Source organism: Procambarus clarkii, chromosome 67 (genome assembly GCF_040958095.1).
Source record: "Procambarus clarkii isolate CNS0578487 chromosome 67, FALCON_Pclarkii_2.0, whole genome shotgun sequence".
NCBI classification, from domain to species: Eukaryota; Metazoa; Arthropoda; class Malacostraca; order Decapoda; family Cambaridae; genus Procambarus; species Procambarus clarkii.
Genome location: NC_091216.1, coordinates 30,797,672 through 30,820,745, shown reverse-complemented (window position 1 = coordinate 30,820,745; position 23,074 = coordinate 30,797,672). Strand labels below are relative to the sequence as shown.

Below are 23,074 nucleotides of genomic sequence, written 5' to 3'. Positions count from 1 at the left end.
TTGTACCAACTGAATATGGAAACACACCACTGAAAAACAAACTGATGTCCTCTACTCTGTATTTGATATGGGTCCCAGTATGTTACTGGGAATGTTACTGGTTCCAGTAACATACTAGGACCCCTTCAAGTAACACTCGCTGAAACAGAGGCGAGAACGTTATCTTATGACCCATACATGGGAAATACCAGGTCAGAAGCCCTAATATGTATAGTCAAAAAAACTTATTAGAGTGAGTTACAGTAGAGAGTGTAGAATAAATCTAGTAAAGAAAAAAGGTATAAAAAAGAAGCTGCCTTTTGCAGTTTTTTGTATTCTTCATAAGCAAAAGAGAAAGCACTTTGAAAAATCAAAGGTCCATGACTCCTCAACCTGCAACTAGAGTATATAAGAAGTGTTCAAGTGGGAAGTGGACAAGTCCCTCCGGGAATCACGTCATCAACCGGATTGAGATCGACTCCATGACGGGAATAAAAGTAGAAAAACTCATAAAACCGGCCACAGGTACAAATTCATCACTACCCACAACTCCTTTTACTAAATCCATTTTTCTAACTCCTCTAATTTTTAACTAAATCCATTTTATAACCAAGAGGAAGCTCTTAGAACGTCCTCTTGGTTAGGCTATGTATGAAATGAATATGAATAGAGGAAGGAACCACACAGCACTGCTCCTGTGCCAGGTAAGTCCACTACGAGCTCACCATAGCCCGTGCTACTTGCCCCGCTCCTGTTCCAGGTAAGTTACGGGCTCCCCATAGCCCGTGCTACTTGGAACTTGTTCCGAGTAGCTGAATCTATAACAAAAACGAGGAAGGAACTCACCTCAGCTGGATGGAGGTAGTGTTGGGCACCGGGGCGGCGGAAAGTGCCACCTTCACGTAGCTGCTGGAGGAGAAGGAGGCTGGCTGGGTGCAGGAGGAGCAGTCTGCCCCTCCCCGCCCGGGCACACACCCGCACCCCCATGCACCTCCCTCCATCTCCATGCACCTGCAATACACAACACTTCCTTACCACATTCTACTGAATCTATGATTTGATTACGAGTAACTTCAACACAACGAATTTAATTATGAATGGCAGTATATTAGGCTCTGTCGTAGTAATCTCTAGGTCACTTAAACTACTAATTATTCTACGATAATATAATTTTTTAACTTAATACAAACTTTTGTTGCTAGGTTTGAATATCTGTTACTTATCTAACATTCCTACATTAAAAAAGTAATAAACTTAAGAGCTCAAAATCTCTATTGTATGACAAAACAGATCAGGGCTGTCTTGACGGCCCTGATCTGTTTGAATTATATAAATAAGCATTATAGGGCCCTGGGCAAAGCACTTCACTGGGGCCCCCACCCAGATTATGAGTCCTCACCCATTCACTACAGTGCAGGATGGATACAGATATTAAATGTATGCAATAAATTTAAATTTAAAAAGGATTTGAATGCCAGGACCTTCCATTGAGAGGTCGAGTAATTATTCACTCTGGCGAAATCTCTCTCATGAACACTATATGGCAGCCGGGGGGGGGGGGGAGGGGGACCCTGGGCACCTGCCCAGTATGCCCAGGCGTTACCTTAACATTATAAATATTATATGGAAAATTACCACATCTACTATCTGCCGATCTACTGGGAAATGTTGAATATTGACTCACGTGTGGTGTTGAGTGCAGGGGTGGCCGGCCAGGGAGCACGGGTCCTGGCCGGGGCACCCTGGCCAGCTGTCCTCCCCCAGCACCGCCTCCCCCAGGTCCGCAGCTGGGGGATGGGCAGGAAGTCTCCATTAGTGCTGCACTCGTATGTAGTAAAACACATGTCTAACCCCGTCTATATTGGACAGATGAAGATGCATGGGGCCCCTGACGGCTGAGTGGACAGCGCTTGGTGTTCGTAGTCCTAAGGGCCCGGGTTCGATCCCCGGTGGAGGCGGAAACAAATGGGCAGAACAAATCGACGAGGGCAGTGATAAGGATTCGAACCTACATCCGGGATGATCCCAGGCGCGCCTTAGTCGACTGCGCCACGACATGGTTAAAAGAATTGCAACCTGGAGTGCTACTGCCCTCACGAGGCTCCCGCAGATTCTCCGAAGCACAAACAGGGGATTTTTGTGCTTTTTGTGACCATTCATTTTCGCCATAGTATTTTCTATGGTTTTTCACCAGTATTATTGTTATTCTTTTTAACTTGTTTCCAAAATAACTAATGCTTCCCGAATAATTTTTATTTTATCAGAGGTAGGTATTAAAGGTAAACAATATACATATATAACAGAACTGAACGGCCTGAATGAGGAAAAACGACACTTTGGGACTAAAATAACATTTGCCGTCGTTGTGCTATTCACATAAATATGCATATGTTGTTCTTATCGTAGATGTCGACTATTTGTATATTCTCTGAAAATAAATAGAATGTATTGTTTGCAAGAGGAGCCACACATCTATGGATCATCCAATAAAACCAGCAAACTTCTAGATGTTACTACTGCTCGGCTTAGACTCTGTTACAAGTATCTCTGGGAATTCTCATTATCTGCTGATGTAGACCTGACCAAATGTAAACTCAACAAAATTATTCGCACACCCTCCGTCACTATGTGATGGAGTGCGAAAAGATACGTGAATTTAGAGGCAATTCTATAACCAATGTTCCAGCGATGTGTCAATATTTCATTCAAAATGATCTGCTAGCAGAAATTTTAGCCAAATATCCCCAGTTTGCTAACTGTAGGTAGTAACTAAGTGATTGTAACCTATCCACCGCTGCCCACTGGATGGGGAGCGGTGTGCAGGACAAACATAAATTATGAAACTAGCTCTCCACATATGTCAGTTGCTTAATTTAGAACCTGTACTTGAGGTCGATCTCGAACCCATTGTTGATGTGACGACTTATACTGAATTTTGTAACTAGCTCATCAAGATTGTAACTTGCTTAGCTAAATGAATTGTGGGGTTCAGTCCCTGAGCCCATTATGTGCCTCTGTAACCCTTTCCACTACCGCCCACAAGATGGGTATGGAGTGCATAATAAATGAACTAAACTAACTTACCTCTCCATTAACTCTGAGGTTACGGATGCAGCCTCGGAATGGTTGTTGTGAGAGCTGGGTAGGCCAGCCGTGGTGCTGATGGAGGTGTGGGAGGGCGCGGGCCAGACCCCCCACTTGCAGGGGGGCAGCAATACCCAACACCTGGTCCTGGGTAGGCAGTGGCGCCGCTAGCCGACACTCCCCACCTTCTTGACACCGATCTACAATCACCTCCACTTTCTGTCAAGAGAAATTTGAAACGTGAAATTTTGCACACCAAGTTAAAAAAAACAATACTTCTTAGTCAAGCATTCATCTTCAGTTTCCTTTAAAGTATGCATTTGTATGACAGAGCTTGGAGTAAATTGTATACTAATCACAAAGCAATAATGCTATATTAATCATTTTTTATATATTAAAACCTGAAAGTAAAGTAGTAAACTATTGAAGACTATAGAGTAACATCCCACCTGACGCGCCACGACCAGGTCAAGACGATGCCAGCGGCCGTCAGCGAGGGAGGGCACCAGGTGGCCCTCGGAGGGGTCCAGGAGGACGGGGCTCGTGCCCAGGTCGACCAGCACCTGGGGGCGGCCTCCTACGAGCTCCAAACTCACCACGTCTTCCTGTGTGCCATACACAATGTTAAAACTTTCTTTGGAGAAAAATTTTCAACTTCCTCTCAAGTGAAGAAATATAAGAGAGATTCGTGCTAAATTCACCGATTTAACCCTTTGTAACGTTTGCGATTTTAACCACTATGAAATAAAAACTGTGCTCACGTTTACAGTGATACATACACACACCCTATACCTGTACATTCTTTACAATTTATCACTATACATACATTATAGTGTATCACTGTATCACAGTGATACACACCCCCTATATTCTGCAGGCAGGGACATACCTGCAGAAGCCTTGCTCCTGGGGGCAGCAGGTCATCAGCAGGTCCGGCGTACAGCAGGAGACAGTCGGGGAGCGTAGTACGCAGCTCCAGCGTGATGTGAACCTGGGTGCTGACTGGGATGGGGGCCGCCCACGCCCACCCTCTACCTCGGAAAAACCGACTCAGCTGCTTACACACCGACCCGCTCGTGTCTTCTGGACACACACACCTGGGATATTGAAAACACTCACTGTACTTAGCTACATCAGTGACTACAAGGAGGTGTAGTCTAGTCCTTCATTCTCGGCCTAGTAGCCTTTTTATTTGTCGCTTTGTAATTCAATAATTGACGTTCGAATTCTTTGTCGAATCTGACTTTAAAGTTGTGGATTGAGATGACTTATACAACTTCTTTCAGTGTAGTTACAACAGCAAGGTATTGTATGAAAGTGTTTATAAACGGGCTCTATGACTGTAATTGGTATGTGAAATTAATAAGATAAACGTGTTAGTGTCGTTCAAGTTCAAGTATGTTTATTGAGATAAGCAATAAATACATCTCAAAGGGATAGAGTAGCTTAGGCTATTTCTACCCCCCTGTTAGTGTCGTTACTGGTGGTTATGACTGACTTTTCACTTGTTCATGCTAGCTCAGCCTTAAGGTAAAAGAAAGTGTTAAATTGTGAGGGTTGTACTAGGAGATTAAGTACAATCTCCCAGTACAACCCCCCCAAAACCGAGTACAGTTTATGGAGGTTGTACTGGGAGATTGTACACATGTGCGAGTACACACATTACTGTGCTACCATGACCATTCATATACGTTGCTCACCATGACATACCTTACTACCAATAAAATGTATCCTAAAATTATTTTAGAATATTTAGACTTATCACGAAGAGTTAGAGTGCAGCTGAGGACATGAACGAGGAGACGAGCCAGACCCCTGACAATGTTCACACGCTTTCTACACCTCAAAACTTTGCCCATCCATAACAAAAAAAAGTATTAAACGACAAATACCGATATAGTATTAATTCATTACAATTCATTAATGAAAGTATTCAAATGTCCCAAGTTTTTTTTTACTGCAAATTGCTGTCCAAAGAGACAACAGGTGTTGATAATACTAATAGAGACTAATAGATCTGATCAATACTAAGTATTTTTAAAGTGCATTTCGTGTTGATTGCGTCGGCACAGATTCATAGCGACATGTAGCCCGATTATATTTGAGAGATAATCAGATTTCGTAATCATGAATTAAAAAAAATATGAAACGAGGTAATTTTAATACTGCCAAATTGCCTAAAACTGAAAAAAATTATCCCCAAGATCAACGATATAACATTCCTATTGTCTCTAGCAGTGTTGCTTATATTTTTGCCTTAATCACTATCAATGATTACCTTGCGGAAGTCATGACGCCATAGCCCGTGACTGGACAAATAGGCAGTTTCCCCGAGGCCTTCTCCAGGCACCTGTTGCAGCTCTACTCACAGTGGGCGAGTAGAGCATACACAGTGCTATACATAGTGTATACACAGAGGTGTATACACAACTGTATTACCACCCATTTCCATATACTGTATAATAATATAATAATATTTTATTTAGGAAAAGTACATACATAGATGCAGTTACAAACATTCTAATTGATTTATAGATAGAGCTAGTGCATACAATACCTAAAGTACGCATAGCGTTTCGGGCAAGGTGAGGTGGGGAAAACCACTTAGACTAAAACTTAAAAGTAATTGAGCTTAAAGTATAAATTGCGTTGAAAGAAAAAGATAAAAAGGGGGGGAACATGGTAGAAAATAGATAGCCAATATACAAGTTGGTCAACAAACAGCATTGTTTAAAAAAAAAATAGTAAGACATGGGTTGACATTTAAGGGTAAGGTATGTTACATGGAGTTAATTAGGTAGTACTTAGTTTTCATCTTATAGGCAAAGTACTAAATTTCTAAACAATGTTCAGGACTCAAGTATACATACAGGATTAGTAGGCTATTGTGTATGGGGTGCACAATAAACTAGCAGCCTTCGGCGGCAACAATCAATTGTGTCGGCCTTAACCCCACAGAGGCTGACAGACCTTAAGCTCAAACACAAGTACCAAGTTGAAGAGCGTGAGAAGTGCTTGTGAGCAGCTAGCAAGTCACCTGGGGTGGCGGGTGTGGGCGACGCAGCGGCCGCCGTTGAGGCAAGGATTGGGGTGACAGGAGGCGGGCTGGGTGACGGCGGCGACACTGGGGTGGGCGGCGGCGCTGTGTGTCACCTGTCGCGGGTGGGCCAGCTGTGGACGGTAGGCGTGACAGCTACACCCGCTGTCCGACACCTGCAGGCGCGGGGTTACAAGGGCCGTCCTGTTGGCGTCCACTACCCACACTCCGCCGCCCTTGGAGTCCTCTGCTGCAGGAGCCATCACACACATGCCCACACCCACACTCGCAACGCTTACGCCAGACTCGGTTGATATCTGCAATGAAGTTATGGGTTATTTATCCCTTTCCAAGATAAGTAACTTGGGAATATTCTTAGGATACAGGTATAATTAATTTTAAGACTGCTCAAGATTTATTACTTATGTATACAAATTTGCATTTCAAAGGCGAGCAGAGATATGTTCAGCGTGACGGCACTTAGGTTAGTGGATCTCGTGAGCAAGGCAATGGGGGGGGGGGGGAGATGGCATTAGTGCTGTTATTGGTCTAAGGTATGCTAGATTAGGGCTTATGGTGCTGTTTGCAATTGCAGGCGATGAGTCACAATAACGTGGCAGAAGTATGTTGACCAGACCACACACTAGAAAGTGAAGGACGACGACGTTTCGGTCCGTCCTGGACCATTCTCAAGTCGTCCTGGACTTGAGAATGGTCCAGGACGGACCGAAACGTCGTCGTCCCTTCACTTTCTAGTGTGTGGTCTGGTCAACTATTAGCAATTATTCCTAATTATAGAAATTATTTAGAGGTGCGTAACGTGCTTATAGCCAGTATGACTAACATGTGAAAGGATGTGGCGACAGTCTGGAAGCTGGGATAGGATGATATATTGAAAAACAGTGCCCAACCACTCGGATCATCTAGGATTGAACGCCGACCATGCAAGCAGCGAGGTCGTCGCTACACCGACCGGTCCAAGTAGCTGTACAAAATATATCCAGCTCCTAAGCACACAGGCCTATCAAGACATAACTAGGATGTGCAGAAACTAGCAAATTAGTAGTTTCAAACACAGAGATATTTACCTTGCGACGGTGTAGGAGGAGGAGCTGATCAAGAGGCTGCCGAGACCTGGCGGTGAACCACACCCTGGCCCCCGCCTCCCTGCTGCTGCTGCTGACGGAGGAGGACTCCTGCACCTCCAGGGAGAGCACGCCCACGCCCACCCCAGCCACCCGCTCCACTGATGCTGTCAGGGCTGCCAACGGGGAGCTCCCTTCATGCTGTGTTCCAAGACCAAATCCCAGAATTACCCAAAACAATTGATAAAAAATTCTATAGATGTTTATATTTCACTAGTAAGGGAAGCTAGTGTATATACTTCAGCGGGTGCACTGGTATATCTGTGTCGTACTTAAAAGCCAGACTTGCCTAACAAGCCGAATTTTCCTGAAATATTTTTTCAAACATTTTCTCTTATGTATCGTTGAAAATTTTTCATTGTATGGGTATTATTTTTTCTATGCAAAGGTACAGGTATTTCTGAGTCAAAACTAACAAATTTGACAAAGCCTAACCAAATCCAAACCTATTCTAACCTGTCTTAACCTATCTTACGTAATTCATGATCCCAATAATAGAGTTACTTGGTAACGTGACTGAGGGGAGGAGCGTTACCTTATGAGGGGTGACTAAGAGGGCAGGGAGGGAGGGAGGGAGGAGGGGCACGTGTTACCTGGCGAGGGTGACGAGGGCGCGGGGGTCGTGGGAGGTGAGGAGGGCGGGGACGGCGCAGGAGACCACGTCGCGACCCACGCTGCTGACGGAGACGCTCACGTTGGCCGACACGTCTCTCTGGCCCTGCGTCACGTCACTCACCAGGAAGCCCAGCTCGTACCTGTCAAAGTCACCAACGTCACCAATCATCATTTTATCTCACCAATCATCATTTTATTTCACCAATCATCATTTTATCTCTATACCCCCGCCAGGAGACCCTCCGACACCACTGGGGTGAGTCTCCCTGGGGAGGGGGAGAGGGGAAGGGGACAAGGGAAGGGACAAAAGAAGGGGGAAAAGGGGAGGGGGGGGGGGGGGGACACGGAACGCCTTAAAAAATTGTCCACTTACGTGCCGTCTGGGGCGTGTCCACTCATGGTGAGGTGTCCGGTGTGGGCGTCGAGGGTGAAGAGCGGGTGTCCATGCCCGCCGCCCTCCACCCACGCCCACGTCTTGTCCCCGGCGTCCCAGTCGTCGGCGTCCTCCACGTACACACGGCCCACTGGGATAGGCACGTCATCCCCCTGTCCGTTGTGGCGAAATGGGGTTAGTAAAGCGTGTGTGTGTGTGGGATAGGAGGGGGCAGTGTAATGTGTGTGTGTGTGTGTGTGTGTGTGTGTGTGTGTGTGTGTGTGTGTGTGTGTGTGTGTGTGGGGGGGGGGGGGGGGGGGGAGGGTGGGGGTACAACAGACACTATCTAAAATGACAACATGCATCAGGAATCAGCCCCCAGACAGTACACTTGCGCTACACTTGCCAAGATTTGGCAAGTGTAGCGCATGCTTTGGTACACAATGATGTAATGAACCTTGCCAATCCTCCAGCACAGACATCACACCCGCCGCAACACTGACTAGCCTTGCGTTCGCATTCGTAAACCTACTAAGCAGAACACCTTAACAAAAGCATTCCGACACACACAAAGCTCCTGAATTCCTGAGCATAGTGCCACTATAACCTCGAACTGCAGTCATAAATATACCCAGATTAGGGCGAGGGAGAATTAAGAGAGTTATGGGTGTTCAATCACTGGTCGGAGGATCGGGGGGCTTTGAAAAGAACTCTAATAAACCCCCCTGGCTATCCACCTGAGGTTTATAGTGAGGACATAAACTTGTGGAGCTGTGTGGGTGACGGCCCCTAGCCAGCTCTTCCCTCCCTCCCTGTCGCGGGGCTCGCTAGCCGCCTTCTGTGCCTCCAACACGGCTGTTGACCTATGGTGCTGACGCGCGCTTTCCTCTCCTCATTTGTGGGACTGAGGGAAGCTGAGCTGGAGTAGCAATATGGGAGGGAGGGAGGGGAAGACTGGCGAAGAATATTGAGAAAGTTACCTGCCCTAAGTTACCATGGAGCTATTTATTACTGATGAGATATTGGCCACTGGGTCTCGGGTCTATAAATTACGTGGCGAGGCAGGTAGCCTCATTACCAGAGGCTTTTCTAAACACCAGCTCCTAAAATATGGCCATCATGTGCGATAGACTGGCCGGGACGTAAACACTTGGGCTATATGGCCGAGTGTGTGAAAGCTGGTGAATAGTCATAATAGTATATATTTTATATATGTGTAAATCACGAAAATTAACGCGATGAAAAATGTGACAGTGTCAGACCACGGAAGAAGAATTGAAACAGGAATTTCCTTAAGTACTTTCGTATATTAATACATTTTCAGAATGAATGTATTCCTTCATTCCTTCTGAAGATGTGTTAATATATGAAAGTACTGAAGGAAATTCCCGTTTCAATTCTTCCTCCGTGGTCTGACCCTGTCATATTATATATAATATATACACACACACGCTATTCTCACGAGAACTTTTTAATATAATTGCAATATTACGAGTTTTCTGCGGGGGTTATTTTTTAAAGAACTGATGAAGTAAATTCAATATAAAAGAGCATAAACAAAACGCAGAATAAACAAAGGATCAAACATTGCATGGCACATTGTGTGACGTGTCGGTCACTCGCTCAGTAAGGGACGTACACACCATCCGTGGCTTCGAAGAAAAACGATAAGCTATTAGTAGCGGTCACTCCAGTAAAAGGGAACATAATAATCTGTTTGAAAGTATGTGAAACAAACTGCCCGCTAAAAACATCAGTTTTCTTAACTTTCCCGCCAAAATATTCGCCGCCTTAGCCTTCCCGCCAAAATTTCCCATTCTCAGCGCTGCAGAAATATAATAGGGTAAAAATAAGCGTGGTTCTAATAACAATCCATCCTTTCTCCCGTCCATCTCTTGGTCCAACAGTTAACTGTCCAAGACAGTCACTGACCAGCAGAAACATAACTGGCGAATCCCAACATATATTAGTATCATACTTTACAATGCCAGTAAAGGTAATGCGATGATAATGTTCCCACTTTACGGGAGTAGGATACTTAAGCCGAGGAGGAAGAACAAAGGAACGTCTGGACTCGGGGAATTAAAGATGGGGAAAATTCCTGTTCTTGAGGAGACGTAAGAGAAAATTTGCATCTCAATGAGCCGAGAACAATAGCGCATCGCTCCTGGCAAGGGATGGCAGCCCACGGACCAGTGAAGGCATGATAAAAAAATAAAAAACATCTCCCCCCCCTTCAAGTTTTTTTTTAACAGCACTCTTTACTGTATATTTACATTTCCAGTGGCCCCAGTTCCCACATGAATTCTGAAATGACACCAGAGTACAACTACACATGCAGGCGATGAGTCACAATAACGTGGCTAAAGTATGTTGACCAGACCACACACTAGAAGTTGAAGGGACGACGACGTTTCGGTTCGTCCTGGACCATTCTCAAGTCGATTGACTACACATACTGGATCCTGAGGCATATTGTATATACGTCATGGTTAACAAATGGTAATTTATAATAATTTAATTAAAATACTTAATGAACCAAAGTGGTTATTACTAAAAATAATTTGTTTTGGAGCTAGAAGCTTATTTCAGCACGTGTAAAGTTAATGATTCCAAAAGTGTGTCAAATTCCAGCGACGGTGTGGCATGTTGAGGTATTCGCTGATTTAGCTAAAACTAGAGATGTAAAGAGTGTAGTGTTGTGACGCACAGAAACAGCAGTAAGTCTTTCTGGTGAGGTGGTCGTTGGTGTCCTTGGTCAGGCATGACCCCCGAGGTACTGACTGCAAGCTGAGGGCTCTTGGAAGGCACGGGAGACATCTCCCGTCACGCAGGGTGCAGTCGCATCTCCACAGATCCCAGTATCATCTATTGATACTGGTAATGGTTCAAAAGGGCCAGCACTTATGGGCTATGCCACCCTTTAGGTGGCTTAATCTTCATCAATCAATCAATCTTGGAAGGTCTCTTGGGGGTGGGAGGGACGAGGGACGTGTTTGTGCTCCGGTAACTCCTCAGGTACTGCAAGACGTCTCCGGCGAGGCCTGTGGCACTTGTTTGGGGTCTTCTCCAAGAAAGGCGCCCAAACAAGTCTAGGCGGGACGGGGCTGATGTGTGGTCAATTGGAGAGATCGTTGGACACTATCAAGTGATATATGTCTCACTCAATCATCATTAAATAAAACTTTTCAAGAGACTTCATCTCTCTCTTCTATTATTGGCGAAAGAGAAAACAAATTAATTACGAAACTCGGCCATTTGTCTTCCAAGTGAAATTATTTCCTTAATAATATAGGCAGATTTTGTCCTCATAAAATATACCAATCTTACATAAAGTTCGCCACATGAACTTATTTTACTCCACAACCAATCGTTTCCTCGCTCTATCCTTTATTTGTTTAATATATAGAAGTCTGTCGACGTGAAATTTCCTCGATGCGGAAGGGACGCTGTTTTGCGTAAGTTTATTAGTGAAATACAGTACCAGAACACGCCGCCCGCCTGGTTCAGCAGAGCAGAAAAACTCCGTATATTTATCTATTAACATTATTCAATTCATAACTGAATAATACAAGAAAACGTGGACAAAGAACCAAAACAAATTCTTGTATCGTCAAAACGTCCGTGAACGAAGTAGCTTTGTGCCTTTATGCTTTACAGGATTTAATTTGATTTACTCTTGAATTATTCATAGATTAATAACCAGAGAGTAATCCTGTGTACACTACAGCTTCACAGGCACCTGATCATATGAAGCAAATCAACAACAGATCCGGCTGTGCAGAGGCCCAGGCCCAAGGATGAAAAGGTTTGACAAGAGACATTCTTTGTATTCAGTTACATTTGCTTCCATACTAGTAACAAAGACATTAAATATTACCCAAGGACAAGGCTACTGGATCATCATTGGTATTGTTGTGTATCCCCCATCATGTACTCGTGACGTTATAAAGTACAAACATTTGACTTTGTACTTGTTTCCATCTGTTCGGAACTGCTTCAAATTATACGAGTACTAGTATGAAGGACTAAGCAGGAGGGTTGCTTGAAATGCAGGCAACACATCGAATCTATATGAAACTTCACTATTTACGAAGAAAAATGGATATATGTTTACAAGTGCAGACAGCAAAAAGCACCCTATTGAAAACAAATATCAGCTCGGTTCTAAAAAAAAAAAACCGCGAAGGAAAAACAAGCCAACCAAAAATATAGACGGAATCAAACCAGTAACATTTCCATTCAAGATACATATCGTAGTTTTACGAAGCTTGCAGCGAAGTGGGTTAGCGAGATGTTTATACCCGAGGGGTGTGGCAAGTGTGGCACACATTGTGGGGGTGTGGCACACGAGGGAGGGGGGGGGAAGGTGATAGAGCATGGGATGTGGAACATGGGAGGTGTGTGAAACATGCTCCACGCCCAGTGTTCTATACACGTGTGGAGCATGGGGTGTGCAGAAAATATGGGGGCATTGAGGCGCACTAGCGTGTGTGGGGCTTACTTAGCTGCTTACTCTAGAAGTTGTAGTGTGTGTACACATTTACCGTTACTGCAGCACCTACAGGCTGCTGCTGCTGCTGGAGGTACTGCAGACACTGGGGGAGAGAGCCGTCTGCGTATGGATGCCTTACCCAACCAACTCTTACGGTACCCAAACCAACCCAACCTTAACAAAACTAGCCTAACCTAACACACATGGACCGAAGAGCCAAAGCTCAACCCCCGCAAGCACAATCAGGTGAGTACAGCTGAAGTCGATACATCCTAATTTAACGACATGTATACGGGTTTAACATCATAAAAACGTGCTTTAGTGAATCATTTTCGTGTTCAATTTTTTTTTCTTCTTGATAGTAAGTGCAGTTTGCATGAAGGGTTTGTACAATTTGACCATTCCCCCATCGCAAGCAGTGTGGTTTAGTACCTGTAGAGTGAGGTCACGAGGTCAACAGTATCAAGAGCTGTTGCTCCGAGTAGCTCTGGAGTTTTTACTATATTTTGGTGATAAATGTGTATGAAACTTGAGTGACAAGTTCAGAGGTAAACTGTGCAAAATGGCGGACAATCAAATTATTGAAGTTATCAGCAAATGTAGTCTTGTCAGTATTACATTACCGAAAAAATATTCAGAACGATTTTCTTATCCACACTTGCTGCATATTTAAATCATTGTTACCGGATATATATACTACATGTCTGCATGACATCTTTTAGTGTCTTAAATGTTTATTCAAGAGATAAAAAAATACTACCGGTGTTACGACAACACAACGAGTGCCAGAGACAACATATTGGGCGCAACCAACCGTTCACCTGTAAACATATTGACGTCAGCCACTCCCCAAGATCAATAAACTCTGGCCAGGAAGTCGGGTTTACGAAACTGTATATATATATATATTAGGTTCAAAGCGTGAAATTATATCGCTTTATACAGCTTTGAAATGCCTGAAAATGTTGTTTAATCGATGACATCAGTCCGGATGAAAGAACCGCATTGAGGTGGACATTGGACAGTATTATGAGAAGAGCTGTGAGTGCAGGGGGAGTGTAGACACGCTCGAGTGCAAGAGTGGAGCCAAGAGTGCGTCTCCAACAACCCAGAGACCGAAAATGTGCACAGGAAGCCACCTTGAGTGAGGATGGCGACTCCGCCGCCCACCACCAGTCGTGGGGTGCCTATACACTCCCCCGCTCCCATCACCCGTGGCAACAGTCCCCGCTGGAGAATTGTCTACTGGTTTGGTGACGAGAGAACAGCTCGGCGCTATGTGCGCCTGGACCGAGGTGCAGCAGACTCTGAAGTTCCCAATGAGCCTTCGATTAGGTTAGAAAAGTCATTAAAATTTTAATTGGATAACTATTTTTTTGGAGGTAACTGTATGAGGTGAGCCTGAGGTAGACAGACAGACAGAGACAAAGACAGGCACAGGGGGTGGGAGGGAAGAGGCGTTGCCAAAGTTTGCAACTTACTGAGGTTATAAAAGCGACCTTTTAGATGGCGGGAGAGACTGGACGGGTGGTAGTGAATAGGAAAGATCACAACTACTGTGTTCTTCCTTTGGCAGTAGAAAAATGGATGGTTTCTCGTCTTATGACAAGACATAAGAAGGGTAGCAGCAACCGGCATGTTCGTCATATGACAAGCGAGACAACTGTTGACGGACACCTGTCGAGTCTCGTGACAGACAGGCATCCACAAAGACAGAAGAAGGAGGTAGTGGGAGGGGAGAAGGGGGCTCATGAGAAATGACATACATGACAACTTCAAAACTACAGTGTCCAGAGACAGTGATAAAGAAACAACACACAGCTACACCAACAACACACACACACACACACACCTACAGCAGTAACAAACACACAAGTGAACAAGTGTGCAAGTGAACTGGCAGAAAGGGTGCAGGAAGAAAACCCAGATGTAATAGGACTCACGGAAACAAAATTGTCAGGAGTCATAACAGACGCTGTGTTTCCAAAGGACTACAGTACTATATAGTAAGGAAAGAAAGGGAAGGGAAGGGAAGGGAGAGGAGGTGGAGGAGTGGCCCTGCTGATAAGGAAGGACTGGAGCTTTAAGAGATGGAAATTCCGGGCTGTGACGGATTCAGAGATTACATAACAGGAACTATAACAATGGGTGGACCTAAGTTAATAGTGGCAGTCATTTACAACCATCCACTAAATGATAGAAGACCCAGACAGCAGCTCCATACACAGTTTCAAATGTAGATATGATAAGAGCCCAGTAGGCTCAGGAATCTGTACACCAGTTGAGAGGCGGGACCAAAGAGCCAGAGCTCAACCCCCGCAAGCACAACTAGGTGAGTACACAGCTACACCAGCAACAAAACACATGGATGTAGCACAACATACTGTGAAGGCATGACCATGGAAGTAAGAGGCCCGAGAAGCTTTCAACAGAAGTGTACAAAGGTGATATTAGTAGATCAAAGTATAGAGACAGACGACCAGTATCTTGGTGACGAGGGGGAGGTGTTTCAGAATCTTGAAAGAGTGAATGGTTTGCGCGGTAAGAAGAGCCTCCTGGAGAAGACACTTCAGTATCACTCCCTGATGAGGAGGTCCTGGGAGACAGTATGGTGCCGAAGCTACAGTTACATAAAATAAAATTTTTGTGTACGATTTAAAGAGTGCATTTTGCATCATTTGATATTAAAGAAGATTTAAAAGATCAATGGCACAGGTGAGGAACAGGGCCTATATTCTTGCCATCCATTTGTTATACTGTATATACAGGCTCCGGCTTACCATTGACCGCTACAGGTGTTCAACAACCATAAATACACACACCTGCGTGTCCAGAAACCCAGACACACTTCAAGATGTTGCATCACCAAATACCACATTCACTCAAATGTGTACCACCTACGGGCTATCCATGCCCGTGTCACCTCTTGTGGTGGCTTGATCTTAAAGAACAACTGCGTATCAGGAGCAGGTACGGGTGTCCCACACAGCCACAACACAACACCTACCCTGAACCTGACGACGCTGACGGTCTTGTTGGCGGGCCTCATGGGGTTGTCATTGAGGTCGGCGACGGTGACTGTGATGGTGGCGGTGGCAACCAACTGCGGGCGTCGCCCAGCACCAGTGGCAGGAGCCGCGTCACCGCCTCCTCCCGGTCCAGCGGCCCCAGCGATGTCACTACCACCACTCCGCGTCCTCGTCGCCTTCTGCGGGAAAGACTCGACCTGATTATTTGCTTCCCGTTCCAAGGCTACATGTCTAATATCACTTCCTGGAACAAACTTACAGTAAACTTACAAAAAAAGCTTACTACTTTTTTTTCGAAGTGAAACTGTTAGATAATTGCTACTTTGTTTTGTAGCCTGGAGTTTAATTATAATGTCTGCAGCAAAGTCACAAACAAAATATAAATGGATCCAGCAGGCAAAAGCCGCTCTTCGTGCAAGACAAAGGTCACATGTAGCTCAGCAACTCACATGCGTTGCTGAGCTACAGTAACGCGTGGCCGGGTACTGCTAGTTTATAAGTAAAAAAAAAAAAAAAAAAAAAAATATATATATATATATATATATATATATATATATATATATATATATATATATATATATATATATATATATATAAAATTCAGTATGATTTTAGTACAGACGAAAAACTAAAAAAAAAAATAGGTCAAGTGGGAAGGAAGGATATGGACAATAGGTCAAGACCATATCCTACTTCCCCACTATTTTGTATCGTTATGTATCTGCTGATACAGTAACGTGATGCATCAGCTGATGCATCACGTTAATGCGATTTCACTGAGCATGGGGGAAGGACAGATATCTTAAAAGCCATATTAAAAATGGCTTAAATTTGGCATACATCTTTTGTATCCAGTTGGAAGAGAACTTTCCTGGGCCACTTTCATACTAGTACCCGCTTAAAAGATTACTTATCTGTATACGATTTTGTTAAGAATTCTCTATCGTCGTACATTACATTTTGGGATAAATTAAATTAGTGCAAGTAACAAATTTGTAATTTGTGCCAATTAAATAAAGTGCAAGCGGCCCTTCCACGATGTCTAAACTAGTGAGCTGCTGGTATGGTCAGCAGTATACATGTAACATTATGATTTGACACATTTACACACATATCTAAACGTAAACATGCAAAGTATAGGCTCAGAGCCCCGTCACAACACCGTATACGCACTTTCGTCGAAGTCGACAGCGAAGGTCTCTTTAATGTGGGCCGGAGCGTCGTCGGCCAACTTGACGGTGAAGGGCGGGCCGTGCCCAGCGACCAGTCATCGGCGTCGTCCAACTTGAGGTCGCCCACGTGCCGGGGACCGCTGTTCTCCAGCACGTACAAGGTGTTGGGGTTGGCCACGTTCGGGCCGTTGTCATTGACGTCGGTGACGTCGAGGAGGAGGGTGGCGGTGGAGGTGCGGGCGGGAACGCCGCTGTCCACCGCCAGCACGTGTACCACGTGTCGCGGCGCGGCTTCACGGTCCAGCTGCCGACGGAGATGCACGCGGCCCGCGGAGTCGACGGCGAATAGCCTGAAGGGGTCGCTGCTGGGGTCGATGGTGTACGTACCTCGTCCTCACCGCCCTGAGAGAATCACAAACATACATGAGCTGAACCCTACCAACCCAACACCCACGAAATATTTGTGCAGTCTTAAACGTTTACGATCTTCTGACTAAACTTTCGCCCGAGACAGTTTCTAAGGCAAGTTTATACAAAATACGGCAATCATCTTAGCAAATTAAATTACATTTGTACTTCAGTGACGAGATTAGCCAATTACCTAATTGGTAAGACAAAAGTTAAACAAAATATGCAAATATAGTCAGTTTTTGAGGTCATATTAAGTATTTTATATTCCCTCTTCATACTGAGAGACGCTCAGTAGCCACCGAGCCGTGCACAGGTCTGTAATGGGTCCTGTGCACCACGTCAGGTCACTGTCATGGGTCCTGTTCACCACGTCAGGTCACTATCACTGGTCCTGTGCACCACGTCAGGTCACTATCACTGGTCCTGTGCACCACGTCAGGTCACTATCACTGGTCCTGTTCACCACGTCAGGTTTCCAACTAAAAAAAAAAAAAAAAAAAAGTTAAAAATGCTAATTTGGGGGGATTTTAGTTTGAGCGAGGCGAGGCTGGAGAGAGAGAGAGACCTGATCCCTGTCGGTGGCGGTGAAGGTGGTGAGGTGCTGGCCGGCGGGCGTGTCCTCTGAGAGGGTGAGGTTGGCGGAGTGGGCGGAGAGGTCGGGGGCGTTGTCGTTGTCGTCCACCAACGCCACCACCACCCAGGTCGTGTCCATGTGGTCGTCGTCGTCCCAGCGATCTTCCTCCTGATGGGGGGAGCAACGTCAGCATGGGTGTCTCACCTCTTACAGTCTCCGGCGGCAGTTTATGACCATCAGGTACTCGGAGCCGTGACTAGGGTTCGAACATATGCTCTGGGTACTCCCAAACACACGCTTTAGACCACTACACCACGACATGGTCAACAACAATGCAACCTGGGCTTCAACTGATTCCTCTAGGGGCCCTGAGGCTTCAACTGAAGCCAAGTCAGGGTTTCAAGCATTGCGCCCATGCACTGTGGCTGTGGTCTAGGGGGCTTCACCTCCAACTCTTCTCTTAAAGTGCACAAGATTTAATCCCAGGTTGCAGTTCCTACACGTCATGTAAACTGTTGTGGAAGTTTAGTTCTTCCCAGAGTATATTTGACAACCACCTTCATGTATAAGACAGGAATCCATGCCATTAAATTGCACGGACCCAGTATGATTAATAATAATAATACTAATTTACTAATAATTGCTAATATTAAACAGAGTATTCACACTAAGGTGATGTATCCATGAGAAAATCCGTAGGAGCCGTGATGAGGATTCGAGCCCATGTGTTGAGAATTCCCAGGCACACGCCCCGGACAACCAGGCCACGACATGGTGAAAAGGATCGCAACCTGGGGTTCTATTCCTATTCATGTGTTCGAATCTTCATCACGGGTCTTACGGATTATTATTATTTGAGTATAAAACAAGTCACAGCGGTGTCGGGAAGTGTAACACTATTAGTCACGTAGCCCAATGTAAACATCATGTCTGGTAAGTGTAAAGTGACCATAGTACACACAGCGATGGGTTAAATATTCACCACGATTTACAGTTACACAACTAATGGGCCAATACTATAATTCGCTAATCAAATATGGATCTTGGAGGGCGAGGGGGAGACACACACACAAGCTATGAGGAGCGCGTAGTGTGGTGTTTCCTGTAGCTGTCCCCCTCAGGTGACACGAGTCTGCAACTCACGAAGGATAGACAGTCTGGCGTTGCTTGCCATGTAAGCAACACCGTACTTCCCGTTCCCTGCTTGGGTTTGTCTCGGTATTATTCTTATTGTGTGTGTAATGATATTCGTTTGCTAAACTCTCGTTAGTGGTTGTGAGATACAAATCTTTGACCAGCCTGACGTATTAAATGAATCTGCCTTACACCCAAAAATGTTATTTGAGTGTTAGTAAATATTGAAAGTCATGTGTGTTTGCTAGGCTTTGAAATACTGAAGTTTGCTTTTAGCTATATTTTTTTATAGACTAAAGTAAAATATAGTGGTGGTCCATTACTACATATCCGTACTTATAATTACTTACAGTAACTATAAGTACGCTGACTAGTCTCTTAAGACTAGTGGATGCCTACTACTACTAGTCACTATATTTGTGTATAGTTAAGCTTGGCTTATAACAAAACCAGTTGTGATGTGATGTGGTTCTGTTGGCAATTATAAACATTTGCAGGACGTGGGTGAAGTATTTAGAGTAGTCCAAAGTTTATACCGACAAGTTTAGAGGACGGACGGTATTTTACAGTCTTAGTTTGAAACCCTTCCTCTAGAAACTGCAGGAGATTCTCACCTTGTCTGATACTTGAACTTTAAACCGGAAACCCTGTCGCTGAACGGGGTCTTCGTAGTCTAGAGTCTTCACGGCCTGCAGGGCGCCGCTGCCTTGGTCCGAACTGACCAGACGGAACCGCTCCCAACCGAACCCACTGTCCGCCACGATCTGAAGACAGCCCCAATACCCACTGTAAAATTATTTATTAGGTTTAAGAACAAAACAGAAAACATTTATATACAGAGAGTCACACGTGAAACCTTTACAACTTCAAATCACTTTATTTATAAGCAAAATTTGAGGCAAATTAATTCAAAACTAATAATATACTTTACGACTTATATTGAATTTATTTTAAACTAAATGCGAGTTAATATGTCATGAGTTTTATGTATAAATAATGCTGTGATTTAAAGCTTTGTAACGGGTTTGCGAGTCCATTCGATTATAGAGACAGTCAGCAGCACCTGCTAAACTGTCTTCAATACGTCCAGCGACCTGACAACACGTCCAGCGACGATCACATTCAAAGTTATGAAGATCTAAAATTCATTTACTAAAGTCGATATACTCTCCATACCGTTATTGGTCTTTTCTAAATACATGCTGCAGGAATTACTCCCAGAACAGGTAACAAATTACGCATCTTTTACCCACTTCTCTCACGAATATCACTCGCGCCTTGGTGCAAGGAAATTGTGTGTGCAGAAATCCTCGACCATTTAACCAAAACGGAATGAATAAATAAGAGCAATATTTGCATATGTTGCAAGAAGACGGTTCATCTCGTCTTGCAAATGTATCGTGGGTGATTTGTTATAAGAGACACAGTATTAAAGTCGTATAAATAAGTGCCATGGGATATATAAACCAAGGAGGGGTGTAAACCCGCTTTTATGTGTATATTCACAGTTTACCTTAGTTGTGGCCTGGCCTAAAGTGCACTTGGGGGGCTGGTCAGTCATGACTTGCCTGGCCTTAGTGATACTTCAGAGGCTGAAGCCCAACACAAAATCAAATAAAAGTAAGCCACTTTATCTGGGTCTTAAAATTATACCAACTTGAGTCACATGTTAAGAAATCAATCAGTTCGAGGATGGACAACATCGCAATTATATTCGTATTACAAGACTGCAGCGTGTGAAGCCGCCAGCACAGACCGGTACAAGTATTGGGATACCTTGCTTGGGGATGGGGATGTTTAACGCTGCTAGGTCCCCGATAACACTGTGCAGCGCTGCTAGGTGCCCGACAACACTGTGCAGCCCTGCTAGGTGCCCGATAACACTGTGCAGCGCTGCTAGGTGCCCGAAAACACTGTGCAGCCCTGCTAGGTGCCCGATAACACTGTGCAGTGCTACTAGGTGCCCGATAACACTGTGCAGCGCTGCTAGGTCCCCCGATAACACTGTGCAGCGTCCCCCTCTGTCTCACACTGGATAAGGCGGAATAAAAATCCTGGAGATTTTGCCACACGAAGCTATAAGAATTATTCTTGGGCGTCAAAGAAATACTATTCAGTTCCTCTTCGGCAGCGGCTCACTGCTCACGTAAAGCAGAATAGAGTAGAGAGATAACAGGATGCTCTGGGTAGACTAACTATCTTCGTACCACTGCAGCCCTACGTCGCCTCTGTGGACACAGACAAGTCATCAGTAAACTGGCCAGTACTGGGGACACTAGGAAATACTAATTACGGACTCTGACATAAACATACAACTCCTCCCACAATAGATGGCGCTGATTTCTAGGCGCCACCTCACCAGAGGTCAGCTACAGCGACTCTTCGGGCTGACCAAGACAGGAATCTAGAGTCTCTGACGGGTATCCTACAGCCACCACCAGATGGCGTCGTCCATTTTGTGGGGGTATAGGGAGCAGACTCACAGATGGCGTTGACGTCGCTGCTCCATGCTCCGACGATGAAGTCTGGTTCGTAACAGATAGAGAACGCGACATTAACACTAGGTCATCTATTTGCTTCATGAGGAGGAGAGGAGGGGATAAGCTCTTGTAAAGCGTTCAGAATTGCTTATATGACGTGGAAACTTGCAGGAACCAGAGACGTGTTCCACCAGGGGATTGGCTAATTAACTCAGGGAATAGGACGTACTTGACAGCTGCAAACACACTCCACAGTGTAGTAAAACTCCTCCCTGGAAGCTACGGAAAGTCGAAGTAGAAATTGTACATCTCAATGGAAAGTCTGCGCATGATCCGGGACAACTACGGTCTTTGTAAGGAGGTATGATTTCTCTCTTCGCAAAACAGTAATTTGCACGTATACAGTGAGGAAAGGTGTGGTGTCCTGATAAGGGACACCTTCCACTCAGTATGGAATTGTGGACAGGAAAAATTGAACTTTGACTCGGTAATTATATTTCATCCACACAAGATGAACTGCAGGCCATGCTGGCTGGTTTCGACGAAGAAGCTCAAGACGAAAAAGATATTTCCGTATTTGCAGACGAGGAGTCACAATAACGTGGCTGAAATATGTTGACCAAACCACACACTAGAAAGTGTAGGGACGACGACGTTCCGGTCCGTCCTGGACCATTCTCAAGTCGATTGTGAAAACGTTTCACAAAACGAAACATTTCCGTATTTGTCGACAGCAGAGGAGCACTCGAGTTATTAAACTGTCGAAATCCAGTCTTCATGTCCATAGTCGAGGATAGTAAGGATAGGGTTAAATGATATGAAGCTAAATGGACACACAGGTAATTTCATGTGGACTGCATCTCGTGCAGGAATAGTTATCAACGAGGTGGCTGACGAACTAGCCAAATGTGCCACAATAAGACCACCAGCTGATAGTGAATGTTTGTTAACCATCTTATCTTGAGGTTATCTTGAGGTTATCTACCATGAAGCATGGTAATGGTTATCTATATGCATGGTTATCTACCATGAAGCAAATACAAGTCAAAATATGATATATTTAAGGGCAGGTGGAAGACGCGAAAAGAATTATATGATGTTGGAGAAGCCAAACCATGACCACACGGGAATCAAAACACCGATTTCATTTATGGTGAAAAGTAAAATGCTTGGATTGACTCCAGCCACGCCCGTCACTCCAGACCAGGCCGACACCAGAGCGCAACTCCATAGTCTCCTGAGACTGATGGATGCCTACTGCCTGGGGGTGACTGCGCACAAGCACCCAGGCTTGGGTACAAATATTACTGAGAATATGGAGCAGGTGCTAATGGTAATGAAACCATTGTCAACTATATGGTATGTTAAGGTCTCACACCCTCACCCATTATGTTTTTGACTGCCCGCTGATTAATGTATTTAGAAATACCGAGATAAGGACTGTTTTTTGAACAAATAGTTTGGATGTGTCACAACAGAAAGATTAATGATATTCTGGAGAGAGAGATATAAGAATTTTGCACCAAGATTGTAAACTTTTGTCGAG

General features: G+C 44.7%; 1 pseudogene; it reads right to left on the bottom strand.

Moving 5' to 3' along the window:
* Positions 1 to 796: 796 nt before the first annotated feature.
* LOC138349790 (putative neural-cadherin 2) lies at positions 797 to 21,603 on the bottom strand (annotated as a pseudogene).
* Between the last annotated feature and the right edge of the window lie 1,471 nt (positions 21,604 to 23,074).